The following is a 25,131-nucleotide window of genomic DNA, read 5'->3' as shown; positions in this document are numbered from 1 at the left end:
ATATTGCTGCTAGGTGCCCAAATAAGTAGAACAAGGATGAGAAGAAAGGTCATAAGTGCAATGGCAAGCAAGACTTCAAATCATTCAAGGACAAAGGTAAGAAAACATGTTTCATGGCTAAAGATTCTAATTATTGTGATCATGAGAAGAAGATGAATTTTTTTACATTGTTGTAAAGGATGAGTCTAATAATGATGAGGAAATGACACTTATTTCTCATGTGAGCAAAAATGATACGTGGATTATAGATAGTGGTTGTTCTCATCACCTGATTGGTGATAAAACTAAGTTTGAACATTTTGAAGAATATGATGGTGGCAGTGTCAGGTTTGGTAATAATGAACCTTGTTGCATAAAAGGAAAAAGAAGAATCTCACTAACCAAAGAACTTGTGGGTATGTGCAGGATCATGGTGTACCAAACTATGGCCTTAAGTGGCAGTGAAAAATCAGCAAATCAGGTTTATGTCAACTTGACACATAATTTTGAAGTGGTTATGGACTTTATATCAAAAAGTTGTAAGAAAATAATCTGTAGGAAATTGAATTTAGTTTCTAAACTACAAGGCCTTATCAAGAGAAAAAAATAATTAATTGGTCAAAAGTTTGAATTTTAATGCAATACTAAAAAAATTTCAGGGCGAAAATAAAAAGTAGGTGTATGTCTGACCACCTTAATCAAAATCAAATCATAATTTTTTTTAATATAATTATAGATATGAAAAATAGACTCATGCCCAGATGCGACGCATATTTTTTGATATTTTTATTCCAAATAAATAATTAAGTATGAATTTTCTACCAAAATGTTTTCGAAAAAAAAGGTCTCGTGTCTGACCACCCTAACTAATAGAAAATTTTAGCCAATTTAAATTTTTTTTTTTTTTTCTTATACTAGGCGAAGTATAGAATGTGACGTAACTATTAGATTTAAAAAATGTTATATCATTTGAAAGTTATAGCTATTTTTCAATCAGTATGTCAATCGGCACTTTACAATAATCTTCATTGATAATTAACTAATAAATATTTATCGAACTCAGAATTGGACAAAAATTATATTGATGGAATCTAGAGAGCGATATTAAAAAACCCTTTTCGTTTCATTCAATTTCGATCAAAATAAAATTGTTAGACGACTACTCGAAGTCTGAGTATCACTAAAACCCTCTTCAAACACGTCTTTTGGGTTGATCGGGTAGGCTTGGTAAATACCAATTTTCAATCGGATATCCGATCTCAAATTGGATATCTGATATGCTGTGGGTGGAAAATTTCAAATCCCAATCCATTTCGGAGGGAAAATTGGTTTTCAACGTTATAACTTATGATTTGTAAATTATTTCACTGATATTACTATGTAAAGACGTGTATATATATATATATATATATATATATATATATATATATATATAACGTAATGTAAAGATATAAGTTATAATCTAGTAATATATAATAATATATTATTTTATTCTTATTACAATCTATGAATATAATTTATATTATTATTATTTTTACTAAATATAATAACGTAATTTATATATATAATACTTATTATATATTATTATATTAATATGTATGTTATTAATATATATATATAATAACATAATATTTTCATTAAATATAATATGTATTATATATTATTATATTCATATGTATAATAATATAATATATATAATAACGTAATATATATATATGTATGTTATTAATATATATGTATATTATTAATATATATGAGTCAAAGGGGGTCATAGGTCAACCATTGACCCCCTTTGATGCATTAAATGATGACATATGTCCCTAGGGGTCCTAGGACCCCTAGGGACATATTACAATGGTTAATATAGGTCAAAGGGGGTCATAGGGTGACCTATGACCCCTTTTGACCCATTAAATGAGAACATATGTCCCTACAGGTCCTAGGACCCCAAGGGACATATTTGAATCGTTCATATGGGTCAAAGGGGGTCATAGGGTGGCCTATGACTCACTTTGACCCATTAAACGACGACATATGTATCTAGGGGTCCTAGGACCCCTAGCGACATATTCAAATGGGTAATATGGGTCAAAGGGGGTCATAGGTCCCTTTGACCCATTAAATGATGACATATGTCCTTAGGGGTCCTAAGACCCCTAGAGACATATTCAAATGGGTAATATGGGTCAAAGGGGGTCATAGGATGACCTATCACCCTCTTTGACTCATTAAACGATGAGATATGTCTCTAGGGGTCAAAAAACCCCTAGGGACATATTCAAATGGGTAATATGGGTCAAAGGGGGTCATAGGGTGACCTATGACCCCCTTTGACCCATTAAACGATGACATATGTCTCTAGGAGTCCTAGGACCCCTAAGGACATATTTGAATCATTCATATGGGTCAAAAGGGACCATAGGGTGACCTATGACCCCCTTTGACCCATTAAAAGATGACATATGTCCCTAAGAACATATTTGAATAGTTCATATTGGTCAAAGGGGGTCATAGGTCACCCTATGACCCCCTTTGACCCATTAAATGATGACATATGTCCCTAGGGGTCCTACGACCCCTAGGAACATATTCAGATGGGTAATATAGGTCAAAGGGGGTCGTAGGGTGACCTATGACCCTCTTTGACCCATTAAATGATGACATATGTCCCTACAGGTCTTAGGAACCCTAAGAACATATTCGAATGGGTCATATGGGTCAAAGGGGGTAATAGGGTGAGCTATGACCCCCTTTGACCCATTAAACAATGACATATGTCTCTAGGGGTCCTAGGACCCCTAGGGACATATTTGAATCGTTCATATGAGTCAAAGGGGGTCATAGGTGACCTATGACCCCCTTTGACCCATTAAACAACAACATATGTCTCTAGGGGTCCTAGAACCCCTGGGGACATATTGGAATCGTTCATATGGGTCAAAGGGTGTCATAGGTGACCTATGACCCCCTTTGACTCATTAAATAATGACATATGTCTCTAGGGGTCCTAGGACCCCTAGGGACATATTCGAATCATTCATATGGGTCGAAGTGGGTCATAGGGTGACCTATGACCCCCTTTGACCCATGAAACGATGACATATGTCTCTAGGGGTCCTAAGACCCCTAGGGACATATTCAAATCATTCATATGGGTCAAAGGGGGTCATAGGGTGACCTATGACCCTCTTTCACCCATTAAACGATGACATATGTCTCTAGGGGTCCTCGAACCCCTAGGGACATATTTGAATGGGTAATATAGGTCAAAGGGGGTCATAGGGTGACCTATGACCCCTTTTGACACATTAAATGATGACATATGTCCCTAAAGGTCCTAGGACCCCTAGGGACATATTCGAATGGGTAATATGGGTCAAAGCGGGTCACAGGGTGAACTATGACCTCCTTTGACCCATTAAATGATGACATATGTCTCTAGGGGTCCTTGAACCCCTAGGGACATATTCGAATTGTTCATATGAGTCAAAGGGGGTCATAGGGTGACCTATGACCCCCTTTGACCCATTAAATGATGACATATGTCTCTAGGGGTCCTAGGACCCCTAGGGACATATTCAAATCATTCATATGGGTCAAAGGGGGTCATAGGGTAACCTATAAGCCTCTTAAATCGATTAAACGATGACATATGTCTCTAGGGGTCCTCGGACCCCTAGGGACATATTCGAATTGGTAATATGGGTCAAAGTGGGTCATAGGGTGACCTATGACCCCCTTTGACCCATTAAATAATTACATATGTCCCTAGGGGTCCTAAGACCCCTAGGGACATATTCAAATGGGTAATATGGGTCAAAGTGGGTCACAGGGTGACCTATAACCCCATTTGACCCATTAAATGATGACATATGTCCCTAGGGGTCCTAGGACCCCTAGGGACATATTTGAATCATTCATATGGGTCAAAGGGGGTCTAGGGTGACCTATGACCCCCTTTGACCCATTAAAGGATGACATATGTCCTTAGGGGTCCTAGGACCCCTAAGGACATATTGGAATTGTTCATATGGGTCAAAGGGGGTCATAGGGTGTCTTATGACCCCCTTTGACTCATTAAATGATGACATATGTCCCTTGGGGTCTGTTGCTTAACTTTAAGTCACCCATTTTTTTGGTAATATTGGAGTCATATAGTTCTCAAGTCAGTTTCGTGTGTAGGTCTAAGTCCTTCATAGGTAGGCCATCCTTGTCGGGTTTCCCTCTTTCTTGCCTTCTCATTCATAAGTTGGGTGGTTGGTTTAAGAGTCGTCATTTTGGGTAGGTTTTAGTTCCCACCTAGCAAGGATATCATGTTCTCATTGATGATCTTCTCAGATAAAGAATGATTGTAAAGCTGTGATCTCTAGATAAGGGAGATGGGGAAATGATGGTGGTAGCTCTGGACTATTGTGGCTATTCAGTTTGAAGGGGCCTTCTAGTACTTGTGAGAGAAAGGCTGCTAATTTCCCTTTTCTTTGGTAAGAGGATCTTTAGGCAATCAACAAGACTTGCCATTGTGCATTCTCATTTCTTGCCCACTGCATTTGCTTCTTGCCACTAAGAATACGGTTACCAAGGGTCAATATTCTTTGTCTCAAAATGGTTTGATTCGTAGATGCCCAGATTTTAGAGGTTCAAAAGATTCATTAAAATCATAAATATTGGCCTTCATTTATGGACTCTTCATGCTCATTCTTGATAAATGCCTGTATGAACACCCGCTTTCAAAGGATATACACATGATGTGGTCTCGCTTTACATGTGTAACTATAGTTGTGTCTCACATCTTAGCTCTGCAGCTCATTACTAAGCCGACCTCTCAAATTTTTCATTGTGGTTTTGGAAATAGATTGGTGGGATAGATGTTGATGAAGGTGGTATCATAATAAAATTGGTCCATATGTCCCTCAATTTTCCCTCAAACTATCCTCAAGGGATAGGTAGTTAATGTTGGTGCAGGTGAAATTCAACAAAATGTCTGCTACATAATGGTGTATGTATGAAGGCAGCATTTAAATTGAAAAATGAAAGCACAAAATGTGCATATGAACCACTTATTAGGATATCTAAATCCATCAAATTTGCAAATCTATATGTAGGACACTGGGACTATCCAAGAGCTTAATGGAGTTTTGAAGTGGCAAGATAAGCTTTATATAGCCATAGCATAGAAAACATGGGCTCGAATAATGAACAAATAGGCTTGGCTCCCTTAGAGGAGAAGACAACCTGCAAATTTCTTCATCCCCAAAACACATAAGGAATGGTCGATCCTAGATGCTATGTAATCGAGCTACCGTGAAACACAGTGGCTACACGAGTTGTATAAGTGGTTTATAAAGAAGCTCGAATGTAGAAAGATCTACATAAATCCACCATCTATTTTAGGATACTCTTTATGTCGTGCCAACTGGGGAGTGAAGGAGATGAGAAGATCCCGATGGGAAGTAATTCTGCAACTCATGGCTTTCCCCTCATGACTCAGAATCCCAAATTCATTTACAATGCGTGGATGTTATTCAAGTGTAGCCGAAAAGACACCAATGGAAGCATGCAAGCTGGTTGAACCCATCATGGGAATTCTAACTTTCTGCGAATAACCAATTGTAGAGAATTCGATGAAGGTGTTGTTATTGTTGACAGAAGCTTCAAATGACAGTGATGTTATAGGATTGATTCAAGAAAATGATAATAATCTTCAAACCATTTGAGCTTTTATCAAAATGGCCAAGCCTCCCTTGCAATATCAAGCTATACAACTGGTTTTTTTTTATGTGTAGAAAAAATCCAAGTACCATGTATATTGTGGAGCAAGATGATGACTATTTGAAAGTGTTGTTGCACAGAATTAAAAAATAACATATTTGAAGGCATTGGATTTATTAATAGTAGAGGAAAGCATGCCAAAGCATGGTATACAAATCTTGGATAAGTGCAAAGCTATTGATAATTTGTTTCCATTGATCCAGTCCAATTCTCATGCTTGCTCTGAGAAATGTATTGATCTATTTGAACTGATTCTTAGGCATTTGAGCATGAAAGATATGTATGGGAAAATGGTTAAAATGTCTTTGACAACTCTTTGCACTAGTAGGGTGCCATCACTACATTAGAAAGCTGTTAGAATTTTTAGACAATTGGAAGAGCGAGTGCCATAATTAAATAATGGCTGTGAAATGTGGAAATTTGTTGAGATGATACCATTTTTATGTAAAAATCTAAAAATATTTTGCAGGTCACATTGAAGATTTATTTTCATTGTATGGATAAGGGCCAAATTTAGACAACGTTTTCTTATTTGGACAAGGGTTGAGGAAATGAATAGCATGATGTTCACTTTCTAGATACAACCAATGTCTTTTCCTGATGGTGGTGTTGTTTACTATTATCAAACTTAGATGCATTTTGAAGAGTATGATGATATTTAATGGATAAGTCATAGATTGGGATGGATAGAACATAGAATGTGTACCACTAATAAGGTTAGGATCCATTATATATGCAAATGAATGGTAGCATCCTAACTGTAGCACCTTCAAGATCATGTTAATTTGGCAAAAGACTATTTAGATCTTCTTATGGAAGCCACAATATGTGAAAGGACAGAGTTGAATTATTTCATCTTCTTTGCATGTTCAAAGTTTCTTATTCTGTCTTTTTGTGTTCAAGAAGGGAAAAGGTCATGAGTCCCTACAAACCTTATGTATTGTAAAATTCTATAAATACTAGGAGGAACAAATGTGAAAGGGTGAAGAAATTGTTGGCATGAGGAGAGGTTGCAGAGACAATCATACTTGGTGTCAATTCTTTACTATTTGTGTGATTCCCTTTTCTACATTTAGTCACAGAGCTGGAGTGGAGGAGAGAGCATGTTTTATTTTCGTATTTTCATTCATGTATTAAGATTAATGTTTATTTTTTGTAATAGATTTGGCTATAGTTTGCAAGAAAATATGATCAAAGTATTGTGTTTGTGTGTTTAAAATAAAGAAGAGTTTTGTTATGAATCAGAGTATTTGGGAAACACTTTTCTGATTACTTTCAATCGAAGTATTGTTATGATCAGTTTTGACCACTTTCTTGTATTCTTGGTCAAATGGTGATTGGGAGATAGATCAGAGTACTGTCAACTGATCCTATTGTAGAGGTATGAATGTTCAATCTTCATTTTTCATCTCATGTCATTGCATTTGCGTAACAAACAACATTCTTGCATCACCAATGTTGGGAAGTCATAGGATGTGTGAGTTCCTAAAATTGGATAGGATTAGAATCTAAACCTGCCTGAGTTAGTCCTGGATAGAATAAGCTTGGTTTTGCCTCTCTTGTTCTCTGGTTAAGAACATACCCTGCAGTAAGAATTAGAGATAAAACATAATTCCTTGAATATCATTTACATAGGGAGTTGTACCTCAATTCAGAGGGAAACTAGATATTCTTAGAAGAAATTTCCCAACTGTTGTGTAAAGTTGTTCTTCATTACAAATTGGGAAAATTAAGAGGAGAATTGGAAGAAGAACAATATGTTTACCAACAGGGTCCTAGGACCCCTAGGGACATATTCGAATTAAATGATGACATATGTCTCTAGGGGTCCTACGACCCCTAGGGACATATTTGAATGGGTAATATGGGTCAAAGGAAGTCATAGGTCACCCTATGACCCCCTTTGACCCATTAAACAATGACATATGTCCCTAGGGGTCCTAGGACCCCTACGGACATATTCGAATAATTCATATGACTCAAAGGGGGTCATAGGGTGACCTATGACACCCTTTGACCCATTAAACGATGACATATGTCTATAGGGGTCTTAGGACCCCTAGGGACATATTTGAATGGGTAATATGAGTCAAAGGGGGTCATAGGTCACCCTATGACCCCCTTTGACCCATTAAATGATGACATATGTCCCTAGGGGTCCTAAGACCCCTATGAACATATTCAAATCATTCATATGGGTCAAAGGGGGTCATAGGTCACCCTATGACCCCCTTTGACCCGTTAAATGATGACATATGTCCCTAGGGGTCCTAAGACCCCTAGGGACATATTCGAATGGGTCATATGGGTCAAAGGGGTTCATAGGGTGACCTATGACCCCCTTTGACCCATTAAATGATGACATATGTCTCTAGGCATCCTAGGACCCCTAGGGACATATCCAAATCATTCATATGGGTCAAAGGAGGTCATAGGGTGACCTATGACCCTCTTTGACCCATTAAATGATGACATATGTCTCTAAGGGTCCTCGGACACCTAGGGACATATTCAAATGGGTAATATGGGTCAAAGGGGGTCATAGGGTGACCTATGACCCCCTTTGACCCATTAAACGATGACATATGTCCCTAGGGGTCCTAGGACCCCTAGGGACATATTTGAATGGGTAATATGGGTCAAAGGAGGTCACAGGGTGACCTACGACGCCCTTTGACCCATTAAATGATGACATATGTCTCTACGGGTCCTAGAACCCCTAGGGACATATTCGAATCATTCATATGGGTCAAAGGGGGTCATAGGGTGACCTATGACCCCCTTTGACCCATTAAACGATGACATATGTCTCTAGGGGTCCTAGAACCCCTAGGGACATATTCAAATCTTTCATATGGGTCAAAGGGGGTCATAGGGTGACCTATGACCCCCTTTGACCCATTAACTGATGACATATGTTGCTAGGGGTCCTAGGACCCCTAGGGACATATTCAAATCATTCATATGGGTCAAAGGTGGTCATAGGGTGATCTATGACCCTCTTTGACCCATTAAACAATGATATATGTCTCTAGGGGTCCTCGGACGCCTAGGTACATATTTGAATGGGTAGTATGGGTCAAAGGGGGTCATAGGGTGACCTATGACCCCCTTTAGCCTATTAAATGATGACATATGTCCTTAGGGGTCCTAGGACCCCTAGGGACATATTCTAATGGGTAATATGGGTCAAAAGGGGTCACAGGGTGACCTATGACCCCCTTTGACCCATTAAATGATGACATATGGGACCCAAGCAAATATTCTTGCATGTAATGCAAGTGTGAGGCACACAAACGTGTGATGAGCTAGCTGATGATGAACTGGCACCAACATCATCAACACGAGGAGGCAAGACTGACCTAGCCTTATATATCATTAGGCTACTCAACTTATGAATGGCTCTGATGGTCTGAGAGCTAGCCTCTGCCATAATATATGGATGCTGCACTCAAGGAGGGGGGGAGATATCAGTGGGGGGGAAAAAAGTGCCAAGTTTGTTCCACTGGGAAGAGGGTCTAGCTTGAGGAGCTCCTAGTCCTAAGCCCATGTTGGGCTTCATGCTCCAATAGTTCACTTTAAGTTTCAACAGAAATTCTGCATATAATTTTCTAAGGAAATAAAATGGTATGTCTAAATTTCCATGTGGAGGGATATCAAAGACCATCCACCAACCATCTCAAAAATTTGCATGTATGGCGTCATTTGTGCACCATTTAATCGATAGTTTAGATTTTTTTGGGTCAACTGGTATACCCGTTTTTGGGTTAGCAAAAAGGCTAGCCAAATCGTCTTTAGTTATTTTGAGGGCCACGACCTCATCATAATCCAAACCATCATCAAACATCTGGTGCATTTCATCACGCCAACGAAGAGCGACATTTTGTTGGTTTGTAAGGGTTTCAATGTTATCCACTATGGTGTTTAACGTGGATAACATAGGAGCCAGTGCAAGTACATTATTATATGTTCTATGCAAACCTCTCAACTTGGTGAGATTTTCATTTATCAAATCCTCAATTCGAGGAGGGTTTTGAGGAGGTAGACGATCATTTGGTGGACGGTTTTATGGGGGTACTGGATCGTTTGGTGGACGATTTTGTGGGGGTACTAGATCGTTTGGTGGTGGGTTACGAGGAATATTATTCCCTGCCTTAGTCTCATCATTCTGATAAGCCATTCCTATTGAATTGCAAAACGTAATATATATTAAAAAAATAATCTAAATTTTAACCATTTTTGTCAAAAAAACCCTAGATTCAACTAAAACAAACAAAATCATCCTAAAATCTATTGAATTTAGGTTAAGAATAAGTTGGGAAAAAAAAAAACCTGAATATCAGATATCCGATCTTCTATTTGATATCCGATGGATAATGGTAATACTGGCCCCAAATTAATGTGAAATGAGGGCCTGCGGGTCTATGATTTTATTTTATCCTATGCATAAGTATTGGATATCCGATATTATATCAGATATTCGATATGACCACAATAGCATATAATGACATATAATATATATTATATAATATATAATATATAATATATATAATATAACATATAATATATAATATATAACATATAATATATATTACATTATATTACATTTTATATATTTATATATTATATTTTATATATATTATATTAATTTACTATATATTATAATATAATAATAATATTATTATTATTTAATATGATATATTATTTAATATAATAATAATAATAATATATCACAATAATAATAATAATAATAATAATAATAATAATATTAAATAATATATCATACTATTATATTATAATAATAATTATTATTATAATAATATTAAATAATAATAATAATATTGCTATAATATTATTACTCTAATTATCGAATTTCTGATCACATATTGGATATCCGCTTTTAAATCAGATATCCGATGTCAAATCACATATTCGATAAGGCTTGGCCTTACCTTCCAGGTTTGGTTCCTAGGTAGGTGAAAAAAAGTAAGAGCAGATTTTGAAGCGCTTTTAGGTGTCTTCAAACTCTATTTTTTTCACATTGCCACTTTTTGGCACACCATGATCCTGCACATACCCTTGTATGTGATAATGCATATTGGGTAGAAGGACTAAAACACAATCTATTAAGTGTGGCATAGTTACTCAGTAATGGATTCAAAGTGGAAAAGAAAGACTACTGGATGGCAAAGGAAAGTTGATTGGATCATTCACTAAAAAAAAAGGTAACTTGTTTTATCTTGAACTTGGTGAATGTTCATGCTTTATTGCTCAAATTGAAGAAAGTTGGTTATGGAATAGGAGGTTGTGTCATGTGAACTTTGATAACTTGGTGAAAAAAAGTAAATTCAGGAAAGTAAGAGACATTCCTAACATAAAGAAACTTGAGGTTGGTCTATGCAAAAATTGTCAAATTGGCAAGATGGAAAAGACTAGTTTTAAAAGTAAAAACTATCAGTCTAAAGAAGTTTTAAAAATTGTGCATACTGATTTGTGTGGACCTATTGGAATTGAAAGTTATACTGGTGAAAAGTTCTTCATTCTTTTTGTTGATGATTACTCAAGAATGATGATTGTCATGTACCTAAGAGAGAAATTAGAAGCATTTGAGAAGTTCAAATGGTATTTGGCCAGTGTAGAGAAGGAAATAGGTAAAAGACTGAAATGCTTGAGGTCAAATAGAGGTGGTGAGTTCATTTCACATGAGTTCAATAACTTTTGCATTGAAAGGGGAATCAAAAGGCAGGTTTTAGCACTTGGAACTCTTGAACAAAATGGAATAGATGAAAGAAGGAATAGATCTATCATGGACTGTGCAAGAACCTTAATGATTGAAAAGAGCATTGCTATCAAATATTGGAAGGAAGCTATCAACACTACAGTTCATACCTTGAACCTAGTACAGCTGAAGAAGGACACATTAAAAACCCCCTATGAGTTATGGTATGGCTACACACCAAATGTAAGTTACCTAAAAGTATTTGGAAGCAAATGTTATATTTTGAAAGAATCTAGAAAAGGTAAACTTTATGTGAAGGATGATGAAGGAATATTTTTGGGATATTCTTGCAAGAGTAAAGCATATAGATGTTTGAATTTGTCTACTCACAAAGTCATAAAAAGTGCACATGTAAAAGTTGATGAGTTTGCAGAAAGAATTGAAGAAAAAAGCAAAAGAGAACTAGAAGACTATAGAAGATTTGTTTTCATTGAACCTAATACAGTGCCAAATACACCTATCGATCAGGAATCTTCTACTCCTGAGTCTTCAGTAACTGAGTTTCAAGAAGTTCAAATTGAGCTACAAGAACCCACATCACATTCTGATGCTACTGAGCCAATGCCTACTGAGTTTGGAGGACCCGAGCTATAGGCAAGACAGTTAGAACTTGAAGCTGAAGTGCAAGAGGATGAAAATGCAAAGCATTCAAAAGGAAATGAACTTGTATTAGCTAAGTATGTCAGGAGGCATCATGCACCAGATCAAATCATTGGAGATAAATTTGAAGGAACTATGAAAAGAAGTAAGTTGAAAGGAACTTGTTTACTTGCTAATTTTGAACCTAGAAATGTCAAAGATGCATTAGAAAATGAAAGTTGGATTGAAGCTATGAAAGAAGAGATAGAAAAAATAGAGAAAAATAAAACATGGAGTCTTGTACCTAGGCTTAAAGACAAAAATGTGATTGAAACTAAGTGGGTATTCAGAAACAAGTTAAATGAAGATGGTAAGGTGTCAAGGAACAAAGCTAGACTTGTATGCAAAGGATACTCTCAAGAAGAAGGTGTAGACTATGGAGAGACCTTTTCTCCTATTGCAAGATTGGAAGGTGTTAGAACCTTAATTGTGTACGATGCATACAAAGGATTCAAAGTTTATCAGATGGATGTCAAGTTAGCATTTCTCAATGGTATACTAGATGAAGAGGTTTACATTGAATAGCTTGAAAGTTTTGTTGATCTAGACAAGAAGGACATGGTCTGCAAATTACATAAAGCATTGTATGGTTTGAAGCAAGCCCCTGGAGCATGGTATGAAAGATTTCATAACTATCTTATTCAGATTGGTTTTCAAAGAAATAATGATAATAGTAGCTTGTATATCAAGGAAGGACCAAATAATAAGATTATTTTGGTAGAAATATTTGTAGATGATACTTTGTTCATAGGAAATGATGATCTTTGCAAAGAATTTTCAGAACAAATGAACAAGAAATTTGAAATGTCAATGTTTGGTGAGATCAAATTCTTTGCTGGTCTTCAAATTCAGTAGAATAAGAATGACATTTACATCACTCAATCTAAATACATCAAGGAGATACTGAAAAACTTTGGTATGGAAGACTACAAACTAGTTGGGACTCCTATGTGTACTGGATTGAAATTTACCAAGGATGATGAATCAAAGGAATTGGATCAGACATTGTATAGATCTATGATTGGAAAGTTGTAGTATGTAGTGCATACAAGACTAGACATTGCCCTTGTAGGTGGTATTGTAGCAAGATTTTCAGAAAAACCAAAAGAAAATCACATGATGGCGATCAAAAGGATCATGAGATATTTGAATAGAACTAAAGATTATGTATTATGGTATAAACTTGGAGGAAATTTGGATTTAAAAGTGTTTATTGATGCTGATTGGGCAGAAAACGTTGATGATAGAAAGAGTAAAAGTGGAGGAGCTTTCTTTCTTGGAAAGAGGTTGGTTTCTTGGACAAGTAAAAAGAAAAATTATATATCCTAGTCCACAGTAGAGATAGAATATGTTGTAGTAGCAGTAAACTATTCAAACATTTTTTGGTTCAAACAATTATTGGAATGTATGAAGGAAGAAATCAAAGAACTTGTTGTTATGTTTTGTGATAATACAAGTGCAATTAACATATCCAAGAATCCAGTGATGCATTAAAAAGCCAAGCATATTGCTATAAAATATCACTTTTTTAGAGAATTGGTGCAAGATAAGGATATCAAATTGGAATATGTCCATACAAAGGAAAAAATTACTGACATATTAACAAAGCCTTTACCTAAGGATGCATTCTTGTATCTAAGAGGTAAGTTAGGGGTCATTCCCCTATTTGAAGCTCATTGAAATATAGTTTTAGTGATGCATCAATAGGAACATAATTGAAGATCTATCAGTTGATGCAGCAAAGTAATGAAGACATTGCATATGAATCAGTACTTAAGGTACATTAAATTTCATTTGAGTTGTGTTTTCTTTGGCATGTGTTGTCAAAGAGGGAGAGTTTACTATCATATCTTTCTAAAATTTGCAAGAAAATGAGAGTTTATGCAATAGGGAGAGATTACTATGAAAGAGGGAGATTATTGTATTTGAGGAATTTTTTGGAATGAAATATAAGAAGGAGAAGCATTCTGTCAGAAAAGACTTGTTTTCAAATTTCATTCTATTATGATATGTTGTATTTCCATTAATGTCAAAGAGGGAGATTGTTGGATACAATTGTTTAATTGTGTGTTGTCTTTGATGTTACACAAATGTCATATCAATTATCAGTTAGATTCTATCGTACTCAATTGGTCAGCAAGGCAAAAGATAGAGTCCACCGATCTTAGAAGGTTACCAAAGAAGGTTTATAGTGTCTACCAAGAGTTCTTAGAGTTTACCTTGTGCAAATAGTTGTTACTAAGATTTAAAGGTTAGCGAAGAAATTCAATGTCTACTGAGCTTACTTGGTCATGAAAGGAAAATATGCCAGAGAACAATTCTTACCAAGCTCTCATGGTTAGCAAGGAAATTTAGTTCTTATCGAGTTCACTCGGAAGCCAAAGGATTTTGCAAAATTTGTAGTGTTAACCGAGTTGAGATGGTTAACTCAGGAAATTGTTTCCAGAGCAGTGTTTACCAAGTAGGGTCAGCCAATGAAGGATTTCATTATTTTGGGAAATAAAGTTTATTTGTTTAATGTAATATTTTTAGCCGACTAATATATGCTTTATTGGTAAATGTAACTTGTGAATGTGTTAACTTGATAATCTAAATGGTATATATAAGAGGTCAGGTTGTGAATTTTAAGTGTGATGGATTTGATGTGATATGAATGTGAAGGAGGATTGATTATTGTGAGAGCAAATTTTGAAGGATGATCAAAGATCATTGAGGAGCAGAAAAGCTATATTTGATCAAGGAAGATCTAATGGTGTAGAATAGAGATATGTAATCAAAAAATTTAGTTGCATCTTATTTAGGTCAATTCATTGTTACTTTCTAACCATTGTAGTAGTGATTCCAAAATATCTTAAAAAATTTGGTTTAGCAACCATCTTGTAAATCCTGTAACAAGGTGACAGTTTAGTTGAATTGTTCTAAAGACCTCTAGCAAGGCCACTCTTAACAAGATCACACCTAACAATGTGTTTTGTAACCTTTAACAGGGTTGGCTCCTAATAGGGCTCACTTCAGAAGAGTGAAAATTTGTAGCTAGTTACTTGGTGGTTTTTCCCATATTAGGTTTCCACGTTAAATCATGTGTCTCTTGTGTTCATATCATTTAATTTTGTGTGCATGTTAATAATTATGAATGCTTAAATATTAGTAAAAAGTTAATCTACCAAGTTACAACATTTTTGTGAGTGTTTACCGAGTATCAACAATAACTAGTTATTTAAGACATCTAACGAATTTGTGGATTTGTTTTTTGTGGTAATTGATTGAACCCCCCTCTCAATTACTTCATCTATAATTCCAACACTTCTTGTCCCAAAAAAATGCATATACCTCTTTCGCTATGTTACTTAATTTTAATGATCATATCAACTACCATTTGCAAGTGTCTCCCTACCAAAGTTACATATCCAATATTCTAGACATTAGGCTTCAACCCTTTGAGTTTTTCCATAAATAAAAGAGGGCCACCATTAGAAATAATGTATCATACTTCCAACTCATTCTTCTACTTTTTATTGTTATTAGAATCCCTTCTTTTCAAACCCCCACCCGTAATCATAGATGCAGAATTATATCTAGAGAAAACCTAGCAATAAAACACACTAATGGACTAAAGTCAATGGCAGTGATGAGGGTTAAAAAAGAGAAGTTAACCCAAAATCATGTTAATATTTCCATATCTTGGGGTTTTCACCTTCAATCATGTTGTAATTACTAATCTCTTTTTCTCCATCACATTTTTTCATCACTAATGGAAAGACATGATAAATCAACACATTAACTGTGCCTTATCATAATAATAAGGTATTTCAAACCTTCATTTAAATAGTCCTCATCATTCCACATAATGATCACATCATATTGACCTATCATGTTTGCAATAGCATCACCCACACTATTCTCTTCCATAGACAGGTGTGAAATGATCATATTCTCAAATTTTTATGCAATACGTTTGGCTTTGCCTATAATATTTCAATACTCCAAGAGGTGTCACATTTTTTAAAGGGAATTAATAATATTCTATCAATATCCTTCTAGAATGACAAGGATTTTCTAACTTTAGACCATGGAAAAGACCAATATCTTTTTCTAATGATTATTTTGAGACCCAAGGAGACAAGGAATGGACTATAAGATGCTTCCCTTATCATCCCTAATTATACCACCATATCTAGCATTGTGAAGATTACCATTGGCTGCACCATTAGAGTTCAATTTAATCCATCTTGAAAGGGTTTACCTCTAACTAGCATTGTTCCTTTTGGGTTTTTTGTCAACTTATATGGATAACTAGTCAGCAACACCTTGTCCAACATCAAAATCAATCTTTAGATGAACTTTTCAATGGTAGTTCTCAATAATGAAATTCTTAATTTTGGCAGCTAAGATGGAGGAGAGAGTGTAGTATCCCTGAAGACCCTATTATTTCTTTGCTTCCATAAATTTTACATCATATGGGGGAAAACTAGAAACTAGAGCTTCCTATCAAAATAAGTATGTGCCAAGTTCCAAAAAGGAAAAAATTCCTATAGAGTGCCAAGCATAATCCAACACAAATTCCATTTTAAAAATAAGGTCCAAAATTCATTGAAATAATGACAAAGTATCATAATATGAGTAACAAATTTAGAGTCTTCTTTGCACTGAAAGCAATGATTAGGAATGTAATTCCTTGTTTTATAAAAATTGTCTAAAGTAAGAATATTTATTTTGGAAATCCAACCAAGAAAAGATATTAATTTTAGGGATAAGGAATTTATTCTAGATATTGGCCCAAAAAGGATAGGGTATCCCGATTTTTCAAAGTAGTAGCTACAAAGGAGATCAATAACTTACCAAAGGCATTAGCTCCCCAAATCAATGAATCCTCAAAATGGTAAAGGATGATGAGAGAATTAAGCAATAAAAATAGATTAGATAAGAAAGATTCTAGTATAAAATGATTGATCCTATTAATCTTGGATTGGTTTTGACAAGTGTGTGTCTATACACTTAAGTCATTTACTTAGTTCATGCCGAACAAGTAACATATGTTGATCACAACATAAAAGTTAGATCATGCCAAGTAAATAGTGAGTGTCGAGTCACTCGTGTGCCAAGTCATTCAAGTATCGAGTAAATAGTATGTGCCGAGTGATTCAAGTGCTAAGAAGGTTCTGCATGTTGAGTCATTCAGATGCTGAGTGACAATATTGAAGTCAAAGTTAGTGTTGAGTACCAGGGACTTCGGATGCCGAGTAACACAATTTTGACATAGTTGTTTGTATTAGCACAAACTACTATGTAAACTATTTTTTAGCTACCTTAAGGATTGAATTATGATATTTTATTGATAAGGAAAAATCTTATATGTGAATCCCTATGTGTTACATGCATCCAATCAAATAAAGGGAAAGTTTAAGAGGCAATATGGATGAATCACAATAGTTGATTCATACCTAATCCTAAGTCACCTAAGTCTTCTTAAGGAGGAAAAAACTCTAAATATTCTATGTGTAGAGTATGATTGAGAAGGAGAGTTTGCATGCAAAAATAGGGCATTCATGGTGACCAAGGTATTATGATCTGAGATATATTGTAGAATTAGTTAAAGGAGAATAGAGGAAGGAAATAGTGAATAGAAAAGTGACATTTGATCAAGAAGAATCAAGAATACATCAGTATAGAGGTGATCTGACATCAAGTAATAGAGTTCTAATTGCGAGATCATTGTTAAGACATTCTACTAGGTGAATTGGTCAAATCCCTTAATAGAGTAGTCCTAACAAGATGTATTGAAATCCTCTGACAAGATGCTTACTTAATTGAGTTAAAGTTCTTTAATCAGACACACTTCTAACAAGTTGTTGAAATCCATTAATAGGGTAAGACTTAACAGTCTTTGTAGGCTTTTAATAGGGTAGACCTTTCAAAGGGTAGATCATGTTTCATGATCAAACATTGTAACCTTCATTGGATAGACTTTATTACTACACTAGTCAAGATTTGTGGGTGTCATCGCCACCCTATTTTTACCTTCTCATTGGAGGGTTTCTGGGTAATCATATCTGGTGTCATATACATGTGAATGATTACTTGTTTACATACTTTAGATGTATATTATTTACATGGTATTTCAATTTACTTATTAAATTGTGAGATGGATGTGTGGTGAATGTTTTTATGGGTTAAAATTAAAGATTTGATTCACCCCCACCCGCCCACCTCTCAGAGTTTATCTTTCCTATTGTGATTCCAACAATTGGTATCAAAGCCAAGTCCTTTGAAAGTAAAACTTTGTAGCTTTGAGGAAAGATCTTGAAAATTAAAGACTACAAGTTGAGAAAAGTTATTGAGAACCATGAGATTCAAATACAACTCATTCTACATCAGTTGAATGAAGCAAGAGAATATCTAAAGAAATCATTGAGAAGAAGGAAATTTCTATTGAGGAGAATGACACACAATACCAAGAGATGGACACTAATAAACTATTTGAAGATGAAAAATCTAATGAATTTTATGGAGAAGTTGCAGATCTAATGGAAAATAATAGAACCCTAGTTGAAGAGATTAGAAATATTAAGTTAGAGCAAGAATCAAAAGCCATATTACTATGTGATGTGAATGAATAGAAAAAGAAAGCTATGGAAGACAAAGTCATGATTGAAGATGACAAAATAAATTTGACTAGTAGAGTGGAAGAGAGAACATTAGAAGTAATTAGGATTGCTAACATGCAATTAGAAACTTTGGGTCCGATGATGATTGTAAATCATGAATTGAGTACAAAGGATATTGAGATCACAACATTGAAGTTGTAGAATGAATAGTTGAGCAATGGTCTAAGAAGGGAAAAGGAGTTTTCTGAAAGCTTCAATAAACCTAGTGAAGCCATCATGTACTTTAAAAAATTGACGAGATCCCCTAGATCTAATAATGATATATCTAGACAATAGAAAGACTATAGAAGCTACAGAGTCCCGATAGGTTCTTGATGGAGAGAATTGATAGTTAGTGCTTTTGTTGATGTCTCATTCCTAGTGTATCTGGTCTTTTTCTTGTTCTAGTTTTGTTGGTTTTTTGTTTCCTGGCTGTGGGCCTATTGTCTAGGGTTGGCTTTTGTTAAGAAGTTTCATTGATGTTGAACTTTTTTGAACATCTTTATTTTTGATATGTTGTATAAACTCTTAGGTTTTAAGATCCTTGTAAAACCTATTTTACTTAATAAAAAACAATGATATATCTGGACTAGGATACACTAGTACCGAAGAAGGAGAATCATCTAGAAGTGTTGAAGAAAGAAGTGACAAAGGTAAGAACTCAAAACCTACTTTTCATAACTATGGTAAGTTAAGAGATATTGCCAATGTGTGCAAGAGGAAGACTATAAATAAGAATGCTAAGAAAAAGAGCACGGGTCACTACCACAAGTGCAATAGACAAGGTCATTAGCCACATGAGTGCAAGACCAAGACCATGCATACTCAAGGATTTGAAGGATACTATTATAACTATCAGAAGTATAAACTTAGAGCTTTTGAGTGTAGATCCAAATCTAACTGGTCATCAAACAAGTAGACAAAAGCAAAGAACAATGACAACTCTTATAATTAGAATTAAAATTCAAGGTATAGTTGTCACTAATGTCAAGAGTATGGACATGTTTCTAAGAATTATATTAGAACAAATTTCATAAGTGATTCCAAAAGGTGGTTGAGTCAAACTACATGTTTTAGTTGTTTGAAGACTAGTCACATCAATAGATACTGTCCAACAAGGTTAAAGGCATCAAGTTGTGAGTTCAACAAAGGAAAAGGCAAGGTAGATATTTTAAATTTCAGAAATGAGATGAACAAGACATGCAAGAGAAAGGAGGATTACAACACATCAAGTGTAGATGGGATCACTTTAATCAATGGATCAAGTGATCACACCTCATAAAAGTAAGAAATCAAGAGGTATTTGGGACTAATATTTAAATTATTTACCATACATTAGTTCCAAAGATTTTAGTTTTGAAAAGATTACATATGCATGAATAAAGATGAAAAGTGGTGTTAGAAATCAAGGAAAAAAATTTAATTTTTGTTAGTTTTTCACGTTACTACTGAGCATGAAGAGTTTCATATGGTTTCCGAGTGAAATGTTAGTTGATGCCAAGCTAGGAGATTTTTTAGTTGATTCCAAGATCATAATTGTTGCCAACCGTATGGAAATACATGTGGATGTTGAGTAAGCTAGGAATTTAATTGATGTCAAGCTTATACTTGTGTAAGAACTTAGCATTAAATGCAGTGTTTTAAGGGTTATTTGATTGATTTCTTGTTCATTTGGCATCATTTGAATTCAAAGAAGTGCACAAAGACTTAAAGGAAAAATGGAGAATTTGATCTCAAGCATTTGCAAGAGATTTAAATGGTTGTTTGACACCATTCAAGAATAATTTATAAGGTATTTACTGTGTTGAGCTATGCAATTTCAAATTTTTCCAACCCTAGATATATGTAATGACATCTATTTCTTTGAAAGAAAAAGGTGTAGAGGGAAAAGAAGTTTTGAATGTTCAGTTAATTAGCAATGAGATCAAACAACGTATTTTCAAGGCAATTCTAGATATATCATATAAGAAGGATCCCTCAAGTGCATTTTTTATGATACCACCACAAGTCTTGATGATTCAAGATGTTAGGAATTGTTACACATGTAAGATAGGAAGCATAGGAGACACGAAAATAAGAGAAGTATATGGAAAGCTATATGGAAACAAAGTGTTGAAGGAAGAATTTAGAATTGTAGAGAAGAAAGGGTTAAATTATGCCCTAGATTTCCCCAACATCTTCAAAACTAATTGGATTAAGATTGTCTTAAGAAAAATTCATGATAGCTCAGTATGGTTAGAGAATGGGCTAGTTAAAATCATAAAGAAGATAGTTCATAGAGTAATAGGGCATCCAACCCTAGATTGGCCAAAGACCATGAGAAGTGAGTCAAAGGAAGTCATTGAAAAGAACATAGGGGTTGTAGGGAATAAGAGGGGAATGACTATTGATACTATCATAGATCCCCTAATAGCTTTTGCAGTGAGGGTAATAGTACACAAGTTTTATCAGTCTAGTAGACTAAACTATATACCTTGCATTACAATTGATATGGGCTACAAAATTGTGAAGAAGGATCATACTTATGATCTTTCCAAGTTGCAGTTGCAACAATTGATCAAGAATCTAGGAGCTATAAGGAAAACCAAGAGTGCAAAGTGTAAATTTGGATATATTATGGTATATATTTTCTTCTTTGTGCAAAATACATTTTCTATATTTAGTAAGATTGCATGGAAGGTGAATAGATCAATTGCAGTACTGATAGGAGAGTTCATTAAACAATTAGGTGATAACTTTGAGTCACTGATGACTAGTTATTTTGAATATTTTAAGTAATCTATGAAGAAGAGATTAAGGATACTAGTCTCGCTAGTGGAGGAACATTTTGATAATTTTTGCTTCTTAGATATTGATTTCACTTATGTACAAGTAGTAATTCATAGGGTAATATGGCTAAGGCCATTAGGATATGAGATCAATGTTGATGAGGTATGTGTAACAATCACAATATTACTTGCAGAAGAAATGGACAATGAAGCCAAAGCATTTGGAAATTATGACTTGGCCAAATCAAAGATCATAATGGAATTAAAAACTAGCTTTGTGATTAGGAAGAAGAATAAATTTGTGAAGAAACTGAAAGAAAATATTGGTGAAGGATTCGAGGAAGAAGAAGAAGACACACATGCTCAAGCACCATTGGCACTAGCATAAGGTCAAGGAGAATATCAACAAGAGGAGGAAGTAGAAACTATTGAGGGTGGTGAGGAAGAAGAAGCCAAGGAAGCACCTATAACTATCGAGAAGAAGAAAAGAAAGGAAAAGACTCAAGTAATGACAAAACTAAAGAAGGTTGCAAAACCTAATCAGCCCAAACCTAAATCACCTACCACAAGGGCTAGTACAAGAGTCATTGCACAGAAGGCTAAAGAGGTAGCCAAGCCTAAAGATTAGGAAGGTTGAGCACTAGTAAGACCAAGAATAAAGTATGTTATTCAAGCTAAATTTGATGAGAAGAAGATTGAATCTAATGACAACATCCAATTCTAAGTGGTGAGTCACAACCCCTCCTCAGACCTAGATAATTTATGTGAGAACATTAGAAACAATGCTGACTTATTAGGTTTCTCTCACATTGAGTTTGATAATCTTGGAAAGACTAAAAAAGAATCAAGTAGAAGAGGCAGTATATGCCATGATGGCTATATTTAAAAAGATTCCTCTAGAGCTTGCCAACTTCATTCCTAAAAGCCTATATGATAGAGTTGAGTAGAAATGGCACTATTGTTTAGACATAGAGAGCTAAATTAGGGAGACAACCATTGCTCAAGTTATGCCAGAACTTAGTAAGGGAGAAATGTCTAAAGCCATTAAGAAATATGCTATCAAATTTGTGCCAAAGTATAGGGCATTTATCATATTACAGAACAACATAGAGGATGTTGTACAAAAGTCCAAACAAATGTGGAAGATTACATATGGACTATCCATGGTCAAAGAAGTTGACCAAGAACCTATTGAGGTAGGAGATGATGAAGAAGATGATAACAATCAAGGCACAATATAAGGAGGAACTGATATGAATATTGACAATCAGGCACCAACTGAGGAAGAGCATCAACAAGAATAGAGTGTACAAGATACAGTAATGCCAAGTGTCAGCCCTCAACAAGTGACAAGTGTAATCACTAAAACTATCAAAGTAAAGGATGTTTTTAATACTATTGCTTAGAACATCAATCCAATTATAGAGGAGTATTTTAAAAGGATACTTGTCCAATCTACTCTCCAAGACAAATTATGTGACAACCTTGTATTGGTAAGTGTTGATGAAATACAAAAGGAAAAATCTATAACTATAGGGGAGCAGATGAAAACACAAGAAACATCTACAATCACTCCTCAAGTCACAAGTGTACAACCTTCACAACCCATTCTTTTTTATCAAAGGAAGGAGACAACAAGTTTTACTATCAGTACACTGATGCAAGACACTCTAGTCTTAGAAAACACATAAGAAGTTGAAAAAAAAAAGGTTGAGATAGTTGGAGTAGACAAGGTTGAAAAACTAGGTAATGATGGGACTCCAGGCCAAATAGGTGAGGTAGATGTACCTGCACCTCTACCACAAGATCAAGGTGCAACTGAAACCACATAGGTAGAAAAGGACAAGCTTGAAGAGACTAGTTTGAAACCCAAGCCCTAGGAGCTACTAGCAATTCAAGCACTGTTGACATTACTAGAATCTAGTACTCCTTCTAGTCAAACTCTTCAAAGGCCAAGCATGGATGTGACACCATTACAATACTCAGTGTTGATTCCTAGCTCATCTAAGGTAGAAGAGGTAATTACCTATGGAAATGTTAGCCTAGATGAAGAGATTATATTACCAAAATTTGATTATGCATCAATCACAATTGAGTAGATGGGTATACTATAAGACTCCCTATCAAAGAAAAAACATCAAGAACTACTCAAAAGGGAGCATAAGTAGAAGCAAGATTTGATTGAAATCAAAGACATTTTCTTGGATGCATTTAGTCTACCTACTCTTGATGAAACAAAGTCCATAATTGAACAATTGAGAAATATAGTGGAAAGGATTAGTGACACATGTTAGATTAATTAGATATTTTCTAATTAAGTCTAGTCTACTTAAGCTAAACTTTAGGCATCTAATAATTAATTTCTTTTATTAAGTATTATTATGCAACCTAGGTTAGACCTTTTTAGGGTATCAATATCCTTTATAAGGATGATCTCTCATTGAAAATAATTGAGAATTGAGATTAATTCATTGTTAATAATAGCAATCTATCTATTTGCTTATCAAGAATGTCTCATCTATGGATTTAGCAATTTTAGCCTCCATAGTCTTTTGCTTCTCTCTTTTTGTGATAGGTGTTTGAATTCAGGTGATTCTTGGGAGCTGTGGGGTTGATCTTTCATCAACACCAATATGGTATTAGAGATCTAGATATTCATGCCCCTATTCTATTCTTGAAAGATTTTCCATCAGTTTTTAGATATAAGCTTTCAACATTTTTTTTATTAGATCTAAGGGGTCACTAATTTTTAGGGCACTTTGAGAAAATGTACATCACTGTTGAGCTCTATTAGAGGTTTAGGTGACTCTACAACACCCCTAGGATCAAATGAAATACCAAGATACTTCCAAAAGAGATTGGCAAGACAATTGCATGAAGATGCAAGAATGCTATTATTGATAATGGACTTGATTGACATCCAATGGATTGATTTAAAATGTATATAAAAGGCCTCCTTATATAGGAGAGGTAATAAGAGAAAATTATAATGAGAAGATAAGCTATCACCCATACAAGGTGGAATCACATGTCCACTAAAGGTAGATCATCCGCCATTGTGCAATGAAGTATGTGCAATGATGCGGACGATAATGTGATAAGTGCGCTAAAGGTGGAATGATATAACAACTATGACCACCCAAAGTGGAATTCTCTTACACCATGCATTTAATTAAGGTGAAAACTCCTAAGTATCTTAATCACAAACTACTATGGAATGCATTATTCTAACTAAGCTTAGGTAAGTGTAATTAGTGAATATTTAATTATGCCAACACCCCCACTTAAGTACAACTTAGGGGAATGCACTTAAACTCACAATGCAAGATGGGTCCCAAATACTAGGCCATTTTAGGTACCCATGTACAATATACAAAGAAATACATGAAATGCAATCTCTCATAAAGTGGAGAAAGAGAGAAAACCTCATGGGAAAAACCCTCCTCCAAAAAGAGAGACGAAAACAAGATGCATAGATGGATGGAATACTCAAGACCCCCCAAAAATTGCATACATCATGTTTATACAAAGAATGATCCCCCCATAGGAAGGA

Source organism: Cupressus sempervirens, chromosome 11, assembly GCF_028749045.1.
Source record: "Cupressus sempervirens isolate cs-2001-9-10 chromosome 11, ASM2874904v1, whole genome shotgun sequence".
Classification (NCBI taxonomy): domain Eukaryota; kingdom Viridiplantae; phylum Streptophyta; class Pinopsida; order Cupressales; family Cupressaceae; genus Cupressus; species Cupressus sempervirens.
Note: the sequence above shows the minus strand (reverse complement) of the source record.